This window comes from Dermacentor andersoni, chromosome 5, assembly GCF_023375885.2.
Source record: "Dermacentor andersoni chromosome 5, qqDerAnde1_hic_scaffold, whole genome shotgun sequence".
NCBI classification, from domain to species: Eukaryota; Metazoa; Arthropoda; class Arachnida; order Ixodida; family Ixodidae; genus Dermacentor; species Dermacentor andersoni.
This window is the reverse complement of record NC_092818.1, coordinates 143,779,943-143,803,986: the sequence shown is the minus strand read 5'-3', so window position 1 is coordinate 143,803,986 and position 24,044 is coordinate 143,779,943. Positions and strand designations below refer to the sequence as shown.

The following is a 24,044-nucleotide window of genomic DNA, read 5'->3' as shown; positions in this document are numbered from 1 at the left end:
GGTAACGATCACATGTGCCTCAAGAAGAAGGGCTACATAATGGTCCGCCCAGCTTAGCAAGGACGCCATCAATCGCTATCAACACGTACAACATACCCCTGCTGGTCTTGCACATCGATACAAAATAATTCACTGTCACTGAGAGAGAGAGAGAGAGAGAGGGAGGGAGAGATAGAGAGAGAGAGAGAGACCCAGGAGGGAAGTAGAAAGGAGGAGAGGTCAAAGGTCTGATATCCTTACACTGGGGGAAGGGTGAGGGAGAAATGGAAAGATAGGATGTAAATAGAGGGGACACTGAGCAGGAAAAGGTACGCCCTCTGTAGTCATTCTCTTATTAATATAGCGCCTGGATGCCAGAGCACTGAGATGCCGGCACTATTCTTCGCCCTGATCCCGAGGACAATATTTGCAAGGCACGTTAAAACCTATTTTTTTCGCATATTTAACCGCTTGCCGAGTGTAATACGGAACCGCTTCACACGAATGTCATTATCATGCCGAAGTGCCCCGACTGCCTTGTCGATACCTCGAAACGCTTGTTGATATTGATTAAATTCATTTTTGTTAATCGTGCAAGTGTGCCGAGATCGTGCCATGTATTTAAAGCGAGCTCGACGCAAACCTCTGAGAGCGCTTATAGATAGCGCCAAGCGCATATCTTGCTTTCTTTTTTTTTTTGGCTCTCGCCCGCCACCCTACGCATACGACAAATGGCGCCGATGGCGCGCTTGGACGCGAGTGCGCCTTTAATGCCAGGTCATGCATGCAAAACGAGGGCCATTAAACACGCCTAACTGCTCGGACATAGTCATTAGTCACACTGCGCACCGCGGCTCGCAGTGGACGATTAATTTAACGACGCGGCTTTCTTTCTTCCTTTAACCTTTTCCGGGAACAACTGGCCCCGCGTGTCGCCGACTCATTTCCCACCGTGGATATGAAAGTCGTGCCTTAAGAAAATGGAGCTCGCTTGTGTTAGACATAGGCGTGTAAACATTCGACGGCGAGGACGCGGACAGCTGCGCATTTTCATTTGTAAAAACACAAAAAAAAAATGGTCTGAATCCACGCTGTGAACGTGGCTGGACAGCAGAGACTCTGTAAACGACTAGAACGATTATATATTGCGACGTAACTTCAGATTATTCAGATGGCGGCATTCACATGCACTTTACCTAATTATTAGCCTAAGGAGTTTTCAACTGCCTGAGACTCGGCTTGCGCCGCTACTTTGTGCACCTATAGAGATTGGACCAGAGAGAAGAGAAATACTTGTACACGTAACCACGTCATAACCACACTTTCACCGTGCCTCGTATGTTCGTCAGGAGTCCTCACTATACGTGACGTTCCCATAGCACTGTCACAACACAAATCAGTTGCCAGGCTGGTTCTATATACGAAAGTGTAGTTACGTCACTCCCTGCTTCGTATGCAGCTTGTGCTACCATAATCTTTACTGCTTGCGGCGAAGGCTGTGCGTGAAAAAGGGTTTCCTGTTCTTTTTTTCTTTCTGCCGCACGGCAGGCGCTACCGCGCATGCGCGGAGGCGAGCGCCATCTGCTGGTGCTGCAAGAAACACAGCGGGAAGCGCACGCTGCGCGCTCTTCCCGCTGATTTGTTGAGATTTTGCGTATACGGACACGACAGACCCATTGGGAGGTAGAGCTATACAGCTTCGCTGTAAAACGAGGCTTTACGATTACTGACTGCACACGTATACAGCTTTTGCCGGGCAGTACACCCTATACGCGCCACGTGACCTTCTGCTTGGCCGGCGGGGTTATTGCGACACACTGGAATGTCCGCCGCATTGGAGGGCAAGCAAGTGAGCTCCTTACAACCTATAAAGCTGCGCGAGGGCTATGCAGAAAACTGAAGACCCGTGGACATCAACGAATGTATGGCTCAATTTGTGCACAGTTGTCACACGGTATACGTGACCATTACGAAGATGTTCACCTTCACGTTCGAGAGCTGTAATTTCTACATTTAAATGTTCCAGCGCGCCGGTTATTTTTCTCTAAAGCAACATCAAGACTAACGTCTACGGCGTGTATCGTCTATTTATAGTAGGTAAAAAAAGAAGCGAAACTATATACCTGTGGTGCATGGGAGTTATCTGTACCCTTGCCTCTCCTCATTTTTCGGTCACCCTCCACACGCGAAAGGTGTGACCAACTGGACATAAGTCTGCATAACTTCCATGTGCGTCTGTCCTTTCACATCATATGAAAAGCTTTGGAAAGCTATTAAATAAGAGAGACTATGCGCGGCCTATTGCGCGCTGAGGTCAGTGGCAACTTTTTTCGCGAAGGGAACACATAATCACGATTCACCTTACGCGATTCGTGAGACCTCCAGGCTCCCAAGTCGCTTTGGGGGCCTCGCTGCGTATGCCATATACCACGCTTAGCGCGCGAAAAACTGAACGAAATAATCGCTCGCCAACTAATCACAAACTGCCTTTACTGACCCAGAAAAACTGTCGGCGCGGTCCCGTGCTCGCAGTTATTCAGCTTTAATAACAACTGCATTGATGCACTGGATAAAGAGTTAATATGTTATGCAGGTAAGGGGGCCGGGCCCCCTTCAGAGTGCACAACAAACATTCTCTTCGCGGACTGTTCACTTCTCGGCCGTGATTTACGATTCCCGAATCACGCACCCTGCATATAAGGGAAAAGAAACTGAACAACTAAAACGCCGCGAACGCCGCAGTTTCGTATATTTATAACTGAAGCGTTACATTTAGGAACCCTTCACTAGCCTGCAGCTGCGTGCTCTCTGCATCCCACTCTGGGCGACGCTGTTTTGAAGCTTATACAATGTCCGGTCCAGAATATTCTGGCGTCATTTCGGCTGCGTGCGTATAGTGTGTATACAGTCACACACATGGAGCGATAAGCGGGCCGTAAATCCAAAGTCCGTTTACGGGGTACGAAGGCTATACGCTTGTTGCGACTCGGTTTGTCGGGGCTCATGCCCGAAACGTCGTTCGATTCTCAAGCCTATATATTCTCAGCGCTGTTGTCGACATTCGTTCGAGCACGCGGCGAAGCTCCGCAGCGTAATACTTATGGTAATGGCCCGACACACGTCCCTTGCGCCGCGTAGAAACTCGAGTGCTCGGCGCACACTCGAAAAATAACTGGGACTCGAAGCGAAAGAAACCAATTTTCGTCGCCACCGGATCGAACGCGTCGCGCGGGCCAGCGGGGAAGGCGTTCTTTGATTGTCTTTGCTCAGAAAGAGCGCCGCCGATGCGTTTGGGAGGCGGTGCGCGTTCAATGTATAGCTGTGTGTGCAGGCTATGTGGAGCAAGGCCCGTTTGACCGTGGCCCACTAAAGTCCTTTCGGCACCACAAAAGAGAACAGTCTTAAAGGGTGTGTTTCGCACGCGCGTTGCCTGTGTTGCCTGTGTTATGTGTGTGCGGCGTTAATGGAACTGCTCGAAATCTGTGTCCCTCCTCCGTTCGAAGGTGGTCAGCGTACCCGTATGCGAGGCACGCCGAGGTTTCGTGTTTGGATTCTTCCGCGTGTCTGGTATAGAAGCTCGCGCTATTTGAACAGGGCCGCCTGCGGATGATGAGTCCCCACGTATACTATAACTTCCCGCGCCGGCGCCATCATCTTCCTTGCTTGTATACATATATAGTTTGTTTGTTCGCCTATGACTCCCATTTCTTTCTTTCTATTTCGATCGTTCTCTTTATTTCTTCTTCGTTCTTCATTTTTTTTTTTGCCTCTTTATTATTCTGCTTCCGATAATCCCGTTCAATCTTTCTTTGTCCCTCTCCAACCTGTATCAGCATTCCCGCACACTTACAAGAGAGGCCCCGGCCCTTCCCGACACACTCGTGGTTTCGGCAATCTGTCAACGGACAACCACGCTGCCCAGAATCTCAGTGGGCTATCAGAGACGAGCGCTCATCGCTTGGCGCGGACGCGACCAGAATAGAAGAACGCCGAGAATCGAGGAGGACCAGACTTTTCATCTTTATCTCTTTCCTTTCTTTTCCTTTTCGAGCAGGCCGACTCGCGTCGCACCTTCCTCGGTTCCTTCCTAAAACATACTCCATCAGCGCAGCCATGGGACAGCGAGCCTGATTACGAACCGCGGTAGCTGGAGTGCCAATGCGGGTCACGGAGCTTCTGTCTCGCGCGCGCATACACACACGAACGCTGCCAGCGCTTGCCTTAACTCCTCCCTGGCCGCGCAGGCAAGCCAGCGCGGGCAAACAACCTTCGGCGCGGGCTGGCTCGACCGAGAGTGCCGTATAGCCACGGCCACCTATCCCGTCTCTTTCTATGGCCACTCCATCATGCAGATTATTGCACCGATCGACACGTTACCTTGCAGTAGCGCGGCCGGGTTCCCGTCTGCCATCGGCGCCTGCGAGGCAGGCATGCCTATAGCGATATATACAGTGGCTGCAGAAGAAGGATGCGTTCGCAAGACAAGTAGCCGTGATTGCGGATCTTGTTCGACCTTGTTGTTTCCTTAAAAGAACGACGCTTAGGATAAGCTTGAAGTGCACATAGTGGGCAACGCCTTGCAAAGCCTTCCTCGCTGCGCGCCCTTTGACGTCTCAAATCGAAATTAAGAAAAGAGTGCAGTCAGAGAAAAGAAACACTGACACCCCAGAAACCGACATCTCAGCCCGCGTTGCCTATGTTGCCCGAACCGCGGGCTTCCATTTGCCACCCAAATTAGCAAGGTTACTTTTGCGAAGCATAACTTTTGCCAGTCGACATCGTTCGGCGCCGTGCTGCCTTGAATAGAATCGAACGGCACTACTTGAAACCAAATTTTCTACATAGTTACTTGCAAGATCCTCAGACTCTGATACTCTGACCGGATAGAGAAGATAGCCTATACGGGCGTGTTTCTATTTTCAGCAACTGCGAAGTGCTTCGAGAATAATTAAACCTTATAAGCATAGATGATGTCGTGAATACTGTCATAGTTGTTAGCCTGCCGCTTCCCTTGTTTTCGTATTTTCGTATTTGCCAAACACATGTTTTGAATAACAAGTTATTATTATTATTATTATTATTATTATTATTATTATTATTATTATTATTATTATTATTATTATTATTATTATTATTATTATTATTATTATTATTACGACGACGACGTGGGGACGAAGACTTGCGCTCGAAACGTACGATCCCTTGGTAGGGGACACGGCACGCATCCGAGCAGTTAGCCTACTTCCAAGGCTTATAGGACAGTGAATAGCATCCTCGAAATAGAGACGGCGCATGACCATGCCTCCCACCCACCTCACGTCTCTTCGGTTCTGACGTAAGCCACCACATTACAAGTTCGCACAATGCCGTTCGATAGCACGACGTCGTAAATCAACGCCGGTCATCCCGCGGGAAGGGACTTCCTCGCGCGGACACACGCGTCGACGGAATCGATAGTCGGCGAGGCGGAGAGCGGTGCCCTCGAAGGGTCGGGCTCTCTCCAAGCGAGCTATCACGGACGACTCCGGCACCGTAAACAAACCCGGCAAGCAAAGACACAAAGAGCGACAGACCCAACGGGTCCGTTCTTCCTTCCCTCCGCAGCAATTCCTCCGCCGAAACAACCGCGGCAGGCAGACCGCGCGCATTAAGAACGTTTCCGCGAGACCGAACGGCGCCACGAATGACTCCCTGCTCTCGAAAAAAGAAAAAGAAATAAAGAAGAAGAAGAAGAAGAAGAAGAACGCGATGACCGGTCAACTGCGCGCAGACCGCCGGGCGGGCGAGCCCGTTTTTTTCTCCCCAAGGTGACTCATTAATTAGCGGCAAGTGTCGGTCGAGCGGCGCAATTTAGAGCGATAGGACGCCAGCAGCGAGCAGGCACACAGCCGCTCCACATTGAGGAGGGGGGCGTCGGTTACTCTAGAAGCGACGTCCAAAGAAGCGCACGCGTTATACCTAAGCGTATACGCCCCCGTTGTTCGCACGAGAGCCATGGGAACGAGCCCGTCACGCGGGCGGCGACCGCAAACGGGTTCACGGCGGCGGCGATGGGACCCACTGGGAGCTCTGACCGGGACAACACCGCGAAGAGCCCCCCTCCCCCCCACCCTCCGGTACAAGCGAAGCCAGATAGTGGGGGTAAAACAGCGAAAAGAAAACAATGGGGCGATGAGCAGCAAACGCTGCATATAGCGAACGGCGGTGACTCGACCGCGGTGAATTGGGGCAGGGGCGACGTGGGCACATGAATTTTCGCGCGCGCCTGTAACGCTCTTTTGCGGCGGCGCGTGGTTTGGATTAGTTGCGGCTTGAGTGTTCGACTTTGGGACAGAAGCGGAGACGCTCGTCTCTCGTTGATTCCCGGCCGCATGGAAAATGCGGGCGCCGACCTAACCTAACCCCGTTCTGTAGGCAACGGCAAGAGGACATGCTCAGCGGGAGAAGATAATGCATACTCTGCTTCAGTGGGCGACGGCGCCTCGGTGTACATAGTGGGCATGAGACTGGATTAATGCGGTCTTTTGTAGTTGCCTCGCCTGAACGCTGTCACGGTGCCTGTGCTCGCTATATAAGCCGTCTCGAAAGGGGTCAGGCTTCGAAACGCGCAGCAGATGTTCGCATTCATCCGAATGACCGCTATACGGGACACGCGCTCAAATCGGCGGCAAAATGAACAAATCGATAAGCGATGGAACGAGCGTCGACCAATTCCCGCCTATGACACCGTAAGACAACGGTGGCAGTCCCGTGGAAGGCGAAGCTCGCCAGCTGCTTCTCTCTTATGCGCACCGACTATATATATATATATATATATATATATATATATATATATAATTACGCGCACGGTTGCGTCTCGAAATACGCGGTTTCATATGAGTATCACGTGGTTTCCGCCAGCCCTGCACGCGCTATGCGTTACCCTCTGTATAAAAAAGAAAGGTCGGTACATCAATCCCTTGTAATCACAAGAGAGTGCTATATGCAATCAATCGTCCCGTAGCCGGTCTTTAGGCATGATATGGGCACAAATACATATTTGACAGCCTGAATTAGGCCACTGTTGCCAATCCAAAAACGCAGTCTACAGTATAGTTCATTTCTACTTGCTCGCGTTTGAACTTCTGGTGATGGTAAAATGGTGTACACGCTGGCTCTGGATATATATATATATATATATATATATATATATATATATATATATATGCAGACTGTAAGACATTCGCTGATACTCTATGAGAACCGCTGGGCTATGTTCAATCCAATGGCCGGCCAGTGTTGATGTCCTCGCAATCAGGCAAATTCCAAGGCGAACGTAAAGCACCTTCTAAAGCGCGTCCGCCCCACATCTTTAGCAATAGGAGACGTTATCGGCCGGACGTACAAGGGAAAGCAAAAATAGTTAACAAAGGAACGCAAAAGGCGTACAAAGAAGTTAGGGTTTTGGGGTACGCTATGCTGCTTGAGGACGCTGTTCCTAAAGCTCGCCGGTTGCAAAGGCATGTCCTCAAACGGTCTCCGTCACTGCAAAGCTCTCAGCGCAGACCGCTGAAACGAATTTCAATTTTCAAGCGTTCAACCAACGCGGCAGCGGCGATCGGTTCGGCCAGATGTGTAAGCACATGCCGTGGGTCTTAGTGAGGCAATTCGTAACGGGTTACGACAGCTGTCTATACCCCTCCAGTTAATTTGTAACTACAGGAGGATCTGCCCTTACGCGGTTAAACGGCGCTGGCATTCCTGCGAAGATTATCAATATCAGTAAAGGTTAGCCCTATAAGTCTAAGGATATCGTTCTCTTTCGTGCTCCCTTGACCCCTGCTGTCAAGTTCGGCCACGCACTCTGGCCTTGGCCCGCTAAATAAAGCGCCGCTTGTTATGTGAAAGAAAGAGAACGAAAAGACAGCTTCAAGCGTAGCCCTGTGTCCTTATACGAACTCACGCAAAAACGGTGGGCAATTAACATTCCGTCCGCGTAGAAAGACGAGGCAGGGAGATGAGCAGTAAACTAGGAGGAGGTTCGGGAGGGGAGGAGGCTACGCGAACGGGGTGCCGAGTGTTTGTATCCTAGGGCATCTCGCAACGGGTGGTATAATAGTTCCCGGTCGAATGATCGCGCGCGCACAGTTTAGCCGGGAACTCTAGCAGACTACGAGAACGACGCGAAAAGAAGAAGGGAAAAAAAAAAAAGACGCCGCGCGAAGTCGTCTGACCTATACGAACCATAAACAACTCGAGCGGCGAATGCAAAGCGCCCGCTGCGCGAAGCCGTGGACATATATGGCTCTCTCTCTCTCTCTCTCTCTCTTTCTCTCTCCTGGATGAGCCCGTTGCAGGGAAAAGGGGGGGAAGAGAGACAAGTACACACGCAACTAGCCCGGCTAAATTGAATTCCAGGGCGTCGCGACTGCACGCGCATGTGTGCACTCGTGCATGCGTATACACGGCGCACGGGGGGGGAGGGGGGGATGCGCGCGGGGCCCCGAGATTCATTTGGCGCCCAAATTAGACAATGCATCCGGCTCCTCGCACCGCGACGACCGTGAATATCGCACAGCGTGGTGTTGCAGGCTTGAAAGAGTTACCTTTTTTTTTTTTCGCGTCCTGTTTTCTCGCTCCCCACTCTCGACCCTTTGTCGAGTGTGTGAGAGGCTATATTGGTTGCGCGAAAGGACGTGTGGTCTCGCTGGACTTGCTGCGGACGTGCAAAGGTAGGCCGCGGTATCTCTCTCTCTCTCTCTCTCTCTCTCTCTCTACTTATGTTTTTATTTTTTTTAGGGGGGGGGGGGGTTCTGGGTCCTATCGCAACTGCGTCCAGACTCTCTTCATTCATATTACTTTATCTCTGCTATTATTATTGTTTTTTATGCATGTTCTTTTGTAAAAGGGTGAGCACATAATCTGTATTCTTGGCCACCTCCCCAGAACTGCTTTGTCGAGCAAGCCGTATTCCGGATAAGAGTTCTGGCCGTGACAGGAAGCCACCTTTTCAAGGCTTCGCTTCGCTGGTTGTGTCAGCTGAATCCAAGCGGGTAACGCCTGGACTTGTCGCTCCTGAGCTTTGTCACCTAAGCCACGGGAGCGTGGAGGTGTTTCCGTGTCCCTGAATTACTACATTCAATCAGGTAGCTTCGTCTTATTCCCATAGGGTTTTTCTTTTTCTTTCTCAGGCTCTTTTGCGTTGGACAGGTAACTGCGTACTAGGTTATCGCCGATGCATCCGCTCATTCCTTCGTACATCTATATTTCTCTGACGTTAGTGTTTGAGGAGCGTTAGCGATGCCGTGATTTCGATTACCTCAGTTGCGTGGTATATACTGTGAAAGTCAGTTCACAGTGTGTACACTCGTTGACTCTCAATTCGAAGCCCTCAAGTACCGACTTCCAGCGTACAATAACAATGATGATCACCGCAGCAAGTGGAAGCAACACCGCAGCCGGACGTGCATATAACACGGGCAATTAGGCGACCGACCTCTTTCGCGATCGTGAGGCCGACGAGATGGCCGGAGTACAAGAACCCGCCCTCGCGATCTCGCATGTCAGACCTCGGAGACCAGACAGTCGTTCATCCGGGGCCGCTTCGGAGACAACGGGTATCCCTTCACGAACGGGGAAGCGGGCCGTGGTACAGACTTCCAGCAGCGAGAGCGAGAAAGAGAGCTCCGAGGGCCCGCTGTGAAGCGCGGCCCGGCGCGGTCGGTGTCAGTGGCGTCGGTTTGCGGCGGTGCGGCGGTCGAGAGCATTCGCAGGCGTCGAAACCCGCGCAGCCCAGCCGACCGCGTAGGCGAACAGGACAAACTGGCGGGCAGGCAAGCGGGCGGGCGGGGAACCGACGAGACACTGCAGCGGTTTGCGTCTTGACCCCGCCGCCCTGCGCGGGGCGAACGCGTGGTACGAGGCGGCGCCCGCGGATGCGCGCTATATAACGTTCGTGGCCTCTTTCTTGACACGCGGCGAGCAGTCCACGGAGTTTTTTTTTTTTTCTTTCTTTCCTTTCCACTGCTTCGGGAAGAAAGAAAAAAAGCGCCAAGAACTAGAGCGGGTGTTCCCTGGAATAAGAAAACTAATCGCGGGCCGTTTGCGTGAAACACGAGTGGACGTTTCTCGAAGCGCCCCTCGGCGAAGAGCAAGCCGCTGAGCGATGATGAGTAGGAGGAGGAAAATTACAATGGCTAGTTGGCCACCAAGGAAATGTATTTTCAGTTTTGATGACGGGAGCTCGAAGTTCACCTCGCATAGTGCCCAAGACAGATGCATACTTGCCATATAAGCAGTGGCACAGCAAGTACCTCATACGAAAAGCAAAACGGAAGCACAAGAGTAATCGGACGTTTACGCACAGGAAATACAGTCATACTGTGAACAAAGCAGAGTGGACTAAGTGCAACTGAGGTTCATCTCACGTTCTCCTGAGTAAGTTGTTCGGTTCGACACTTGATCATCTCGGTGCAATAGCCTCAAGAAATGATATCACTGCCTGCCTCTTCGCATGCTACCGATAAACGACTCTTGGCGGCTGTTCAACGTGGTCTCAGTTTCTATTCACTGTATAGAAGGTCAACGCGACGCAACGTTGCGACCTAGCGGTCCCGCTCGCCATTACCTTTACCGCCACGCCAGGTCCCATCAGCATAGCACAATATGGCTCGCGTGCGTGCAGCTGGCAGCTGGACGGGGCGGTAACTGTGACGGTGACCGGTAAACGCTGTGTCAGAGCGTTCTAGAACGCACCATTCCGTGTTTACATTACGAGGCCTCTGCGAACCTCTCCCATTCGTCTGGAAAGAGCGCGCAGGTATGATAAATTGAGAGTGAGAGATCGTTAATGAAATATAGGAGGAAAGGCCAGTCGAGAGGTCGACAGTGCGGATGTGGGAACCGCCTGAAAGAGCTTTTTCTGCGGAGGCGTCGGAATACGTAACGGCTGCAGACAGTTCCGGTTCCCGAGGAAACGCCATATGGCAGCGCACCGCTAGGTCACGGTACGTGTTTTATAAGCTTCAGCTTATGCGGCGGTGACGGGCGCCGTACTTAGCCTTACCGCAATGTCAACCCTTTTATCGATTCGCTGGCGGGGCATGCAGCTATAATATAGGATATGATAAACACATATGTTAGCCGGCTCAGCCTTGTAGCAAATGTTAGTATAGGTGACTTTACGCCAACTTTGTAGAGCTATACCATAGTGCTGTGAAACGACGTGTCAAAGGTGGTATAAAGCACCGCCTTGAGGCGCGGCGCTTCACATGGTCAGTCATGTAAGAATCGTCAACGACTTAGTCTGCAGACAGTATTCGATGTAAACTGGTACAAACAAGACATACAGCAATCACCTACAGGAATGCCGATGCGCTCCGTGAGTCTGCCGTTTCCACATTAAAAAAAAAAAAAAAACTGTTTACGAAAGTAAGGGAGGACCTCCCCTGCCTGTGTCGCCGTCGCTGTCTCACTCACACGCAGGAACGAGGCTATCAGCAGTCGGTGTTTAACGGTAGTCTCTCAACCAAAGAAATGAGCGAGCACCACCATTTGGGCAGACGATCCAGACTTAGCTTCGATCATCTGACAAGCACCAGCGTATTCAGCATTATCACACGGTTCATGACCGTCCGTGTACTGCCTGCATTGGAATGAGTCCTTTCATTTGACGCAAATTCACAACAGCTCACATGCAAGTATCGACAGACTGACCACGGTCTTGTCCCCAAAAGAACTTCTTGCGATGCCATGCAGCAGAGTCCCACCATCTCTGGATGGATGATCTATACTCGCGCCTTGGGGCGGCAGCTACTCGAGAAGGGAACGCGCCGCCGCCAGCGCCGGGCCCAGATGGCCGGCAGCCCCTCCCGGCCTCTCCCCACAGAGAACGCGTCGGGCCGTTGAGGGGGCCAATGCACTCGCGCTTCCTCTCCCCAGACGAGGGCCTCGGCAGCGTCCCCCCTCAAAGCTCTGCTTCTTCTTCTTCTTCTTCCTCGGAACGCGCAACGAGCGGTCGGTCCTTCCCCGCGACGACTACCACGGCGACCCGCCGTGTCTCTCTATATACTCCTTGCCGCTGCCGGCCGTGCAGCACAGCAGATCTGTCCATCGCGCCGAGGAACTGTGGATCGAGCCACCACCTTCGCCACACGGCGTTTGTTCGCGCTGGCGGCGATTAACGAATAAAAAAGATAGAAAATTAAAAAAAAAAGCGACTCACGCTTGATGTATACACGTCGCTTTGCCGCGCAGACGCCCTGACGCTCACCCGAGCACGCTCTGATGCATACGTTAGATACGCTGGTCAGAAAACGGGAAACTGCTCTGCGGAGCGAGTTAGGTTTACGGTCTGACGGGAAAGGAAGACGTGTCGTATCGGACCTTGCTTTACCGCGTATCGCTACTGGCCCCGCACACCTTGGCGCGTGCCGGCGGATCCACACCGCGCATGATTCAAGTGGAGGCAGCGCGGATGAGGCCGTTGTCGTCATGATCATCATCATCATGGTATTTACGTCTACTCTAAACGATTAAGGCCTCCACCAGCGACTTAAGGTTAACCACTGACCCCTCTATCAGCTCTATACTTATATCCTACGCCTGCCTATTTCGTAATATCATCACTCTAAAATAATCATCCGGCGCCACCGAACACATTTTCCATCACTTGGCAGCCATTGCTGCTCTAATAGACATTCTAACAGACTCTAAAAAGCTTGATTATCTATACTACACATTACACGACTTGCCCAAATCCACTTTTCTGTTAATCTCAACTAGAATATCAGCTATACTCGCATTTGCTTAATTTGCGCTGCCCAATTCCCCGCCCAACATTACGCATTGTATTTTCCCTGCCAACTGTCACGCGTGGTCCTTAGCTTCCTTCCAGCTTTAGCCGTTATGTTCCCTGTTTCGGCAGCATTATTAGCAGAAAGTGATGACCCTGGGTTAGTACCCGAAAAAGCTGCCATGTGTGTTCGGGGCGGTAACAGTAAGCGGCAAGGTATAGAACTGCCCCGTGTGAAAGAACGGTTTCTGATAAAGTAATACCCTCTGCTTGGTCCCACCTCATGGCTATACAGAACGCTGGTTCTTCGGCGGCAAAACACGGATTCTTCGCCGGAAAACAAACAACGCGACAATGTCTGTCGCGTTGCAATGCGACAGACGGCGTGCAAATGTGTAATACACACACGACACAGTACCGTCAGGCACACGCACGCAATATGTGTGCGCGTGTCGCTGTTGTGTCCTGTGTCGGGTGCGTTATTCCTATAGGTATGCATTAAATGCGACGGCGTTCCTTCACATTTGGCTTGACTTCACGAATGCATAGTGTGCGAGTATACAACATGGGGCGCTGCAAGCACGAACTGCGTTCACGACGCAACCGGGAAGTCCGGCGTGTTCGTGAATACATACACAAGCCGTGCTCCGCCTCCTCCCGATTCCTGCTTACAACATTTCACTGGCAAGTGGTTAACATTACAGTGTCCGTCCGCTATCTTGACCGAGGACTGCCATTTCACGCATGCTATACGGAGGTCCGCGTAACCACACGCTTTCGGTTGGATGCGTGTACAAGGCAGGGCGTGACGTCGTGTTCTCGCCGACCTTGTCTCGCACGGCAATCACGCACGCATCCGCCAAAGGCTCAAGCCTTTGTTCTCGCGTAAGAAGACACAGCTCCCGGGAAAGAGGGAGCGAGCTCGTGGCATCGGTAGACCGCGTGCCGCCGTCTCACGGATCCCGCGGCAAAAGGAGGATGACAGCCGAGCGTGGCGCGACGCTTGGCGGACATCCGGCGCGGTACTTCTCTGAGAAGGCGAGCCTCCCTCCGCGTCGCGTGACGTTACTGACGATGACGACGGAACGTCGTCGCGTCATGCGGTGAAGCTTCGCGTGGCGAGATCGAATGCTCTGCTTCCCTTTTGCCGCGCCGCACTCTCTCGCGATGGCGTCAGCTTGCGCTGTGGCACTTTCGTGGAGCGCTCGTGTTCAAGGACACCGGTTCGACATTGGGACGTGAGGACACGTCAAACGCATTCCGTCCTTCACGGTATTGTTCTCGGAGTTGAAGTACCTGCATGGCTACGATCCATAACAAACGCCGAGCAAAGATTAGACTCCACAGACGGTAGTCTCTCTACACCTGAAACAATAGTAAGGGAAGCCTCAGTCCTATGCCAGCGTTTCGAAAAGAATACTTTTTTGTCTGTGCCGAGGCGAACACTATCCCATTATTTTTTTAGACCTTTTTCGTTTCCCGCTTCAAGTATATATCTCCGTCTGGCGCTGCCTACTTTTGAACCCCAGGTGGTCCAAATATCCGGAGTCCCCTATATACTACGGCGTACCACATATTCAGATCGTGGTTTTAAGGTGAAAGCCTTTCTAGGCTCATGGTGAAGTTTGTGCCAGCAGACCTGACCGCCGGAGTGTCCGCCGAAGCGTCATCACACCATATGAAGACAGATTAAAGACATTAAAGAATGAAAAATGATTGATAGAGGCAGTTAGTGAACGATAACGTTCTAAGAGAGATTAGTAGACGTTAACAGTGACTAGTAATGACTACTAATGACTCGCAAATGACCAATATGTATAGACGGCTTGTAATGACCACTATTCATTAGAAACGATTAGAAATGTCTAGTAATGAGTAGTAATGACTGTTGTGACTACTAATGACTATAATATGACCAATATGTCTAACGACGGCTTGTAATGACCACAATTGACTACAAATGACTAAAGATGCTTACTAGTGAGCAGTAATGACTAATAATGACTGAAATGACTTGTAATGACTAGTAATGACTATGAAATGACCAATATGTCTAACGACAACTTCTAACGACTACAATTCATTAGAAATTACTAAATATGCTTAGTAATGATTAGTAATGACTAATAATGGCTGAAATGACTTTTAATGACTACTAATGAGTATAATATGACGAACATGTCTAACGATGGCTTGTAATGACCACTATTGATTACAAGTGACTAAAAGTTTTTAGAAGTGAGCTGTAATGACTAAAGGAAAGACGAGAAAGAGAAGAGGCAACGAAAAAGAGGCGAATGATAAGAGGAGGAAGAGTAGGCTTTCGTCGTTCACCTCTTAAGAGAGATCTTAAGAGACCCTGTAATTCTTGGTACGTAAAACTTATTTTGTGTGTGTTTTTTCAACTTTTGAAGCTCTACTGTACGATCGCCGTCGCTTATAAAACTTGATAATCTTTGAAAAGTTAGACACGCATACCGGAGAAGGAGTCGCTCACTCTCACAAACTTTCGTTCGGCAAAGTACGCGACCGACGTCACGACCGACGAGGGCAACGACGCGCCGTCACTGGCCGCCCTTGGCCGAGAGAACGAAGCGCGCCGCATTTACGCCGAGCGAGCGCTGCTCTGCTGACCGTGACCGCGGAGCTCGCGCCCTTCACGTACTACTACGGTTAGCTCGCCATGTCGCCGCCTCTGACGGCGAAGAAGCCAAAGGCGCGAGGCCACGCAGCGACGACGGCTGCGCCGATCAGACGCACTTATGCACTTAGGATAGTCACGACGGCGCGCGCTCGCGCGGTCCCCCAAGCCGTCCATCCATCGTGGGCCAAAGCGGCCTTTCACACCGGGCCGTCATTGGTATGCGGCGGACGGGCTCATCGTCTGTGGATGCCTCGAAGGGGCTACCCCTTGCGCCGACGGCTCGGCCGCAAAGACAAAAATGACGCCGCACCGAGGCTCGTTATAGAACCTTCCGGCTGCGAGATGCATGTCTCGCTTCTCTCGGTTCGTCCTTCGGTCAGCAGCCACCGGTTGCGTCTTTCTCTTATTCGCGACGCGGTGCATACCGGCACAGTGCGTCTTGGCACGCTACGGTGATTTGCATAAACGCCGCCACACCACGTGCGGCGCTTATGCAGCATAGAAGCCGAGCGTAGACTAAGACTGCTAGCTGCCCATACCGCGAATACGGAAACCACCATTCCTATACCGCCGCTGCGCCGTCCTCCGCGAAGCGTCCGAGCAATGCGCCAGTATAACTGAGCACGCAAGCCGGCAGACTTACTTCCTGTGGGGTGTCCTAATCCCTTCCATTACTGGAGGGGAGGAGAGGGGGGGGAGGGGGGGCTATATCCGTATATGCTATAGCTGATCGGACGGAGAAAGAGATTGGTTTCTTTTTCACAGTTGCTTAATTTGCCGCCGTGCAAGGTGGCTGTTATCGTCTCGCGTGCAGCGGCGACCTGCGACATGTGATACATACCGTGCATACGCAATCGGATGCACGTGTCATTGGGGGACTTGTGTGACAATGGCACGCGACTCAAAACAACGCGGGTGTTCCTCTTTCTATATCTCGGTCTTGAAACCACAGCTATATAACCTACGTTGCGTGCCTATCGGTGTCTGCGTATGTTCGTGCTTGTATCGTATTTTCCTGTTGTATTGTAGAAATTTACCCCTGCACGCCTTTTTCTTTTTTTGTGCTTTGCAGGGAGCTGCAAGTTCGGTATTCGTCGTCTACAGGCGACCTTATTAGGGTCGCCAAAGCAGTGCTGGTCGAGACAGCTCCGACAAGACGGATCGGAACAAGTCGGCACGGAGTAACTGCGCGGTGAGTTAGCCCTCGGTGGCCTTTTTGCACTAAGTCTCTCAAACACGCCGCGTTTGTAAAATCGAAGAACTACAAGGAGATCATAGATGTTCGGCAGAGTGATAAGATCTGCATTTGCTACGGACAGAAGGATGTGTCGGCGCTACCGTACGATTAGGTGCTTCGCATAGGTTGTCGCGTCGATAACCCCGGTCTATTGGCCCCTCCCAAACTTCCCCACCCTCTTTTAGACAAATAATAATTTTTTTCTCTATCTTTTATTCTAATGCCTCCCATGTTAGGATTGCTACTTTATTGTTCAGTTCAGCGAGGATTCATCAACCAAAACATGGGAAAGCGGGAGTGAGGGTAGTTTCTGGTCTGTTCAAACTCGGGGGCTTTATTCCCTCGCCCAACATTGCCTTCCCACCTATACACCGTCGGCGCATATAGACTTTAATGGAGGAGGAGGGGGGGGGAGTGATTCCTCTCTTTTGAACAATAAGGAATAGAGTCAGTACCAGCCAATAGAAGGAAGCTGTACGTAGAGTGGCGCAGCAGCCTTCAGCTATATATACTGACGTGTACCCTACGAATGTAGGCAGATGTGAAAGGGAGCTTGAATCTTCGACATTTCAGTATGCACGTAGCACCGTAAGCTGACACAGAGGCTCCTTGTCAAAATCGCAAGGACCGTGCATAAGCAACTCCTACCTGTCGCGGAAACCTATTTAGTCTTTGTTGCACACGATGACGTAACGCGTGACGTCTGAAAAACAAAGCCCGCGTTTCTTCCGTGAGAAACTGGATGCCCTCTCATCGCCGCACTGTTGCGCGCGAGACTACCGTTCGTTCTCTTGGTCGCCAGTTCTGCACGCGCCGTCGCCTCACGCTGAGAAACGACCAAAGGCACGACAGCTGTATAGAAACGAAACAAAGGTCTCGTTGCGGCTTTTGGTCTTGCCTCGCTCCCTGTAAAACGGATGCGTGTTGTGTGCGTGCAGGATGCTAATGTGGAAACGACTGTCAAATTGCTCCATTCTTAAGTTTCGATCCAATAAGGTCCCTCTCAGCCAACCAGAGCTGACAACGTGTATACAGTAAATTTGACAATACGGCGGAATTCCACCGTGTCGAGAATAGTATCTCTGACCTTGAGCAAACGTTTTATCGGTGGCTTTAAGGCTGCGCTGTTAAGGCACTGCGTTTCGGCTGTATCTAAAAGCTGTGCTTGAAGGGGCACTGCAACTTGCAGTGCTGCAGTGCCGAATTGCCAGCACTACAGTGCTGGCAATTGCATGGCATGTTCCGCACAGCTCGTGCGGGATGCCCTGCGGCACTGTCCGCACGGTTAAGGCTAACGCCACTCTCGCTCACCTCAACCACTCAATTCATTCATTCATTCATTCATTAAGCTCAACTAGTCGTCATAAACACTGTATAGTTCTGTTTATACGTTTACACGCTTTCCGTATGCGTAGATTGATTTTATCTCACAAACTCACATCGACGACGTGCCGTGCCCTTGATCTACATAACTGTTTCCACCGAGAGTTGCGTGCCCACGTGCCCACCTGGGCATTACTATACCATCGATGTAACCTGTATCCAACCAAGCCTCGACACATCCGCACGGCTGCACTTACTAAGCAATCCATCTCGCATGGCTTCACTGTGTGGCGCTCGTCGTTTTTATGGACGCATGTCCGTGCACTGCATGCGCATGTGGCCGGCAGTTTCGCACTCTTTCCTTTCTTTGTCTAGCCGCCCTGTTGCCAAGTGGCAAAAGGAGTGCCCCTCCCCTCGCCGCCATCTATCCTAGCTCATTAAGCGCCGACCACAGGCGTGAGAGAAAGGGCGGCCAAAGGGCGAACAAATGTCTTCATTACGCAACTGCGCTCGCACAGTGAGAACGAATTAGTGCGATATACTGCTAAGAGTCCGTGAGCTGTGCGTGTGGAGGAAAGGAGGAAGGGTATGTGAGGGAATTAGCTGCGGTGGTGTTGGCGCCGTACCGGCGCGCCGCGGTGCATGCGTGTAGCGGGGACCTTATAGTGCAGTTATACCGCAGCAGCGGCGCGGGCCGTCGTCACAGCGGCCGCGGCCCCGCTTTCTTGGTGCGCAATCGAACGCGCAAATCTGCCTATCGCGGACCCGATCTGTCCGACCGAGTTACGCCTCGAGTCGACCGCTCTCTGAGGGCTCGACGTTCGTCCCACGCGCTTCTCTCGATCGAGCCTTGGACGCGTAACGCGTGCCCCGCCTCGTGCGAGATACGCTGCCGGCTGTCTTTTGAAACGCCACGGGGTGTCTGGTTTCTCCAGGTGGCGCGCTTGGCCGATGGTTCGGCGACTGAACCTCGGTAGGGGCAAAAACGAGAGTCGACGAGGTTCGTCCCTGGATGGCAAATTTGCATGGGCTCAATTATTATATGTCTCAAGCCACGGCCTAATGTAATGTGACCTTGTAAGCACCTACCCACGCGAACGCTGCGAGAGACAGCTGAGAGACACCTGGTGCTGGTAAATCGGCAGATAACAGCGCTGTGCGACGGATAGATTCGCTTACAAAAAACGGAGAGCTGTGTTCCTTCAAAAGGAGCCGGCTATTACAAGATCATTGCGTTGTCAAAGTAACGCGACTATTCATGACGAAGGAAATTGGATCTATATATGAGGACACGTAATGCAGCTACCAAGACACATTTGATGGCGGTAAAGCGAGTAGGCTTTGTTCAATGTATACACATTCTGCACGCAGCCTACGTACACTGCGCACAATATGAGTGAGCAACCTGAACTTATAGACACCGTGTACACTGCGGAGACTACACACACTGTCTACTGTCATTGCACTATATCACATAAATATATATATATATACGTCCGTCATGTTACGGCACACGCTCTTAAAAAAGTTTGCACCCTCTGGGGCTTATCTTTCCCCACAACGATAATCGTCATCTGCCTTGATTCTGTTTCGTTTCTTGAAAACTCAGCGCTCGCTACCTTCCTGTCGAGAATGCTGTGTCACGATGATAAAGCGCAAGCCGTTCGTGACTGGGAAGTACCGGGCTCGCAGCGTTAAAGAAAGGAAATGTGGGCAAGACAGATGACGATTATCGTTGGGGGACAAGATACTACCCAAAAGGTGTAAACATTTTTAACAGTGCGCCACCGAAGTACATCCTAAAATAGCCAGCTCGCGCGAAGTTCATCAAAGAAAGCGTTTATAAATGTCGAGTGTTCATATGTCCGAACGAAACGTCTCGAGGCGTTGCGCGTTTTTCCAGAGCACGTGTCCACGCCCCCACATGACTTCTTTCCTTCACATTTCCTTTGTCTCGCATAGTCCTTTATGTTCTCAGATACACCACGCAGGGAAGCCACACCAAACTTCCTCCTACTGATATACTCGCCCATTCTTCGCAATAGCCTGTTCTCTTTCTCTCTCGGCTCATGCTTTCAAAAACAAAGGTAAAGGAAGTTGGCACAACAGTTCGCCTGTATGCATTTTCATAATTACGCCTTCCTAACATGTACGCGCCACATTCCACTGCGAATGCCAGACTACATCGTGGTTGACGCCGACGGTGTCGCAGCTATAGGCGCACGCTTGTACAAAGCACGTCGCGAACTGTCGCGAACCGGTGAGACCCTTCTATATATGGGCGACCTGCGCTGACCCCAGCGTTATCGGTCGGTTAGGAGGATCCGCAGCTCCAACTACTGCTCGCTCGAGAGCTGCCCGACACAGTTGAGTGTGTATGCATATGCGCGCTGTGCTGCACCGCCGTCAGCCCCCAGTTCCTCAGCCGTTTGCTCCAAGGATCGCCGCATGCTTCAACGCAACTCGCTATACCGACAAGGCACGAGCACGCACGTGTGTGTCTCCTGCGCCCCGTAATCTCGAGTGGCCCCTGCGACCGGACCGCGGAGCTCACTGACACGAGGTGACAGCGGCATCTGCGGAAGTGCTCTCGTAGCAAATGAAGTCCACGCTTATCTGCAGTCGAGCGAGCAGCCGCTCCTGTGTGTCCTGCCGTCAAAACCGAGTTTCGATTGCAACGCGCTCGGCTCGGACGCGCTGAAATCAGCGCGAGTCAGAACGTGCATAAAAAATCATGAGCCGTTCCACTTGTTGAAGGTGGTTGACCAGCGAAGCTGTTTAGCACACGACACGGAGGTGACACATTATTTTGAACAAAGGTACGAACTCATTTATTGTTTCGATGGGTGGTCATCGTGACGAAAGGTACGCGCACACATTTATTGTCTTGATCGGACGGTCATCCTTTCACTCCCAACTGCAATCGTATTCTTTGATAATGTCAAATCGATGCATGTACGCCGCTGGGTGTCGGTTGGGCCGGATCGTTGTGGCATCACAAGGGATATGTCTGCAACACTAAAGGCGTAAATCGCTTCCTTTTCGCTACCGACACATCCATATTGAAATCATCGACAACGACAACAGGGGTAGTGTCATCGCAGCTAATTCACGCAAAGTGAGTAGCCATGAACCTTACGGGACTTTGAGTCATTGCATTTTTTGCTTGCTTTCGGGCTATGAGCCATTGCTCACGGGGGTATGAGTCATTGATGATGACACTTTCGGACATGCTGTTCTTTATGTTGTATGCGTGACTAGAGAGAATTTAAGCACTGTTCGCTTCACTTTGCTGAGTGTAGCCTCTGCCTTGCGGTGCCATGAGCCCATTGCATTTTTCGCTTGCTTACGGGAGCATGAATGCTTACGGGGGTATGAACCATTGATGATGATAGTTTTTGTTCATGTTGAACAAAAACACATGGAACCCTAGCCATATACAGCTTCACTGCAGAAAGGAAGTGCCAGCTGTTACCAAGGTTACGTGAATGAGGAAGTGCGAATTCACTTAGTCACTCTCGACCAACGCCGCTATAGTTGCTCTCTCGATGACACACGGCACGATGGTGCGCTGAACAGGAACATGTGCTCCAAAAATTCAACCTTTCATGTGGTTTACGAACTGAGATATATAATCGATAAGCCAAGGGATGTCTATCTCAAAACGCTGCCGCAGCAGCTGCGAAGCACACAGCGCGCGAGTTCTCTTGAATACGATCCATTAATTAATCCGTTCATCTGGTATTGCTTAGCTATACACAGCGCAAATAGCAAACAAACTCTAGGGGGAAGGACAGGGGAAGGGGGGGGGGATAGAAAAGGGGGCTATGAATCGGCTTCGACCACAGTGCTGTTATTTAACGCGCATGAAAATGCAGCTGTACAAGAGATTCTGTATTCAGCCAGAGACCAATCGGTGCCCTCGTAGTGGGGAATTGAACCCACAACTTCGCGCTTATTAGCAAAACGCAACGGCCGCCCAGCCGTTGTGCGAATAACGTCCCCCCACAGACAGCACGGCCGTGGCCATGCATGCAGGCTACGTTTCGCCAGTGTTGCGAGGCGTTGAAAGCTCTCGAAGCATATGCGGAGCCACCGATGCCGAGACAGAGGAGAGAGAGGCGCACTTCCCTGGCGCTTCGTCGTCGCTGCGCGCTTTGCTACGCCCCCACCGTTTGCGACCTGCGCGTCATGTGAAGCGCGACGGACTAGCGGATCAACGAACCCGATATATTGACGCCTCCCAAGCGTGTCCGAGAGGAAGAAGGAGCGGCTTGAGACGCGGCTCGAAGTAGCCAACAAGGCTGGATTGAAGAAAGAAAGAAAGAAAGAAAGAAAGAAAGAAAGAAAGCTGTGCATCGTCGCTTCTACTCTTGCTGCCGCCTGTGAAAACGTCCCCCCATTCCACAGCGCTCCATGCTTTCTCGTTCTTTTCTTTTCGTTCCCCTTCGGCAGCACGGCGCGATTACTGTTTACTCTGCGCGTCATACATGTTGGGTGGCCTCCGAGAGAGATTTCGTATGATCGCCATATGCAAGCGACGAATGCGTGTCAGGCCGCATACATGCACGATTAAAAGCAAACACCCTAAAAGTCGCCAACTTGCGTGATTGAGCACGCAGCCTCGTGCAAGACGCGGCCGACGACGGGATACGAGCATAGGTGCAAATGTCTTTGACTGTCGATCTTGCGATAATTAACAAAGAGACAAGCGTGCGCGACGAGGGAGTGGGAAACAGAACCGGAATGTGGAGGATGACAGAAGACAGTGGCGAAGGACACTGCATCGTTTTGCTTTTCTGGTTTTTGTTATTCTTCAGTGGAGAGTCATCAATCGCGGGACGCGGTGCCCCCTACACTTTTTTGCGCTCTCACCGCTGCTTGAGAACGATTGTCGCCACTGGCGGGAAAGTTGATGCCAAGTCGTGACCTTTCGTTCTTGTTTGTTTGTTTGTTTGTTCTTGCTTCTTTTTCTTTCTTCATTTTCTTTAATGAAGCTCTGATCGCTTCTTCTTAACTACCCACAGATGAAAAACAACTCATTATTACATAAGGTTGACTCTCGGCCGGAGCGAGCGCCGACTGAGAGAAATAGAGAGAGAGATAGCTAGAGTTTGAAAAAAGTAAAGCAGAGATGTTAAAGGACATTTTTTTTTTTTTTTTTATCGCTTAGAGAGACTACTCTCTAAGGAACATGAATAACGACACGTGCGGTGCCGTATTCGTCTCTTGTTATTCGCCTCTCGAGCGGTAAATATGACCATGGTAAACACAAACTAGGTCATGGAATAAGTACTTTGGGAAGAGATAAAAGAAATGTTAACCGAAAAGTGCTCTGGTTGGCTACCCTACGCTGGGGGAAGGGAAAAGGGGAATATACAAAAGAGAGAGGTGGGGATGGCGGCGAATGTGTGCACGTGCGCGGACAGCACCATACAGTCAAATGCACTCCCGCAAACCAGTCCTTTTCAAAAAGCACAAAAGTATTGCCTTCGCTGCCTTCTGGGCCGATGGTCGGTGGTTACGGTGTCCCCTTCTGTAAAGGAGGTTAACGGGAAAAGCACCCGGCAGGCATTGTTTTTGTCAGCTCTTTCGCGTAAACGTATGAAACTGAATTATAGGAAACGTAAACACACTGTCGTGTTGCCTCGCAACATTTCCAGGCGTATAGAAAGAGAGGTGTTTACGCATTTGCCATCTGGAGCAAGGATCGCCGGTTGACATAACGGCTTGCTATATACTTGCGGGTATACTTGTGGATACTTCTGCTCGCCATCTGGAAAGTGCTATATGTGATTTAAACTGCGCGACCAACAGCTGCTACAGCTAGTTGGTAACGGCTCGTTTCTGCGAATCCCCGCGAAAGACAAAAAGACCTGCGGTGCTCGAATGAGAACGCGTCGTGGTCCACGCCGTGTCTCTCTGTATACCATGTCGCGCGACACAAGCTTCGCGTGACGTATATGTAGGGGGGGGGGGCTTCCGTGTTCCGCCAGACAGCGGCGTTTGTTCGCGCGCTGAAACACAGCGTCTCCCGCTCCTTTTACCGCGCGCGTGGCATCGCGCGGGAAGCGTATACGACAGCCTCG

General features: G+C 51.2%; 1 protein-coding gene across 2 annotated transcripts in view; it reads left to right on the top strand.

Moving 5' to 3' along the window:
• LOC126531309 (semaphorin-5A-like) overlaps window positions 1-24,044 on the top strand; it is a 165,303-nt gene that overhangs the window by 49,239 nt on the left and 92,020 nt on the right. For both annotated transcript variants that reach the window (XM_050178799.3, XM_055071099.2), the window contains exon 2: window positions 16,468-16,587. The gene's annotated coding sequence lies outside the window, so the exon portion shown is untranslated. The remainder of the gene's footprint in view (window positions 1-16,467; window positions 16,588-24,044) is intronic.